Source organism: Protobothrops mucrosquamatus, unplaced genomic scaffold (genome assembly GCF_001527695.2).
Source record: "Protobothrops mucrosquamatus isolate PMUCROS unplaced genomic scaffold, P.Mucros_1.0 scaffold1777, whole genome shotgun sequence".
Taxonomy (NCBI): domain Eukaryota; kingdom Metazoa; phylum Chordata; class Lepidosauria; order Squamata; family Viperidae; genus Protobothrops; species Protobothrops mucrosquamatus.
In genome coordinates, this window is record NW_015387915.1 from 31245 (window position 1) to 32743 (window position 1499).

The 1499-nt window shown below is 47.2% G+C and overlaps 1 protein-coding gene across 1 annotated transcript in view; it reads left to right on the forward strand.

The window, feature by feature from the left end:
* Nucleotides 1-1499, forward strand: part of LOC107293932 (DNA topoisomerase I, mitochondrial-like) — a 35464-nt gene that overhangs the window by 12800 nt on the left and 21165 nt on the right.

Genomic DNA, 1499 nt, shown 5'->3' on the forward strand with positions numbered 1-1499 from the left:
ATAATAATAATAATAATAATAATAATAATAATAATAATAATAATAATAGTGGCAGTGCCTGGAGACAGCAGAATAGACGAGAAAGAACTGGAGAAGATACCAAAATACAAAGACCTACAAATAGAAATAGAAAGACTGTGGCAAAGGCAAGCAAGGGTGGTACCAATAGTCATAGGCGCCTTGGGTGCAATCCCAAAACAACTGGAGCACCACTTGGACACCATCATCGGCATTGACAAATTCGCCATTAGTCAATTGCAAAAGGCGGCCTTACTAGGAACCGCTTCCATCCTGCGACGATATCTGTAATACCATCAAACATCCACATCTGCCTATCCCAGGTCCTGGGTAAGGACTCGGTAGGTAGACAAAAATGCCAAATCTGGTCTGAACATCTGGCTGACTGTGCAATGATCAATAATAATGTTGGAAGGGACCTTGGAGGTCATTTGGTCCAACCCCCTGCTCAGGCAGGAAACCCTACACTATTTCGGACCAATGGCTGTCCAGTCTCTTCTTGAAAACCTCCAGTGTTGGAGCATTCACAGCTTCTGGAGGCAAGTCGTTCCACTGGTTAATTGTTCTCACTGTCAGGAACTGTGTGTGTGTGTGTGTATTTGGGAGACTGGCCTTTTTAATTCGGCAACTGCATAGGGGAAATGCCCCCCCCCCCGATGCCATCCTGACCCCAAAAGCAGAACGATGGAAAGGTGCAACTGACAGGTAAGAATTTGAGATTGCTTATCACCGAATGCCCAAACTTGGCAACTTTTAAGACTTGAGGACTTCAACTCCCAGAATTTCCCAGCCAGCATAGATCTCTTATCTTTTATTTTTACTTCTTAAAGTGGTGACACTGGCTAGGGCAGTGGTGGCAAACCTATGGCAGGGGTGCCAGAGGCGGCACTCAGAGCCCTCTCTGTTGGCACACGCGCCGTCGCCCCAGTCCTAGGCCTTCATCTGGGTTTTATAACACCTTTTCGCTTTAGGCCTCGGCCGCCGTGTGCAAAAAAAAAAGGTTCAATCAATCAGTCAATTTCAACTTCTCGTGGGAAAAAAAAAGATCTTTGCAAAGTTGGAATTGATTGATTGAACTTTTTAGTCCTACCCAGTCTGCTGTTACCACCGCAGCCACGCCCACCCAATGGGCCACGCCCACCCAATGGGCCACGCCCACCCAATGGGCCACACCTACCCGGCACTCGACGATGCATAAGTGGGTTTTGGGTTGCAGTTTGGGCACTCGGTCTCTAAAAGGTTCGCCATCACTGGGCTAGGGGATTCTGGGAGTCGAAGTCCAGACTTCTTAAAGTTACCGTGTTGACTGGGGGATTCTGGGAGTCGAAGTCCAGACTTCTTAAAGTTACTATGTTGACTGGAGGATTCTGGGAGTCAAAGTCCTGACTTCTTAAAGTTACCGTGTTGACTGGGGGATTCTGGGAGTCGAAGTCCAGACTTCTTAAAGTTACTATGTTGACTGGAGGATTCTGGGAGTCAAA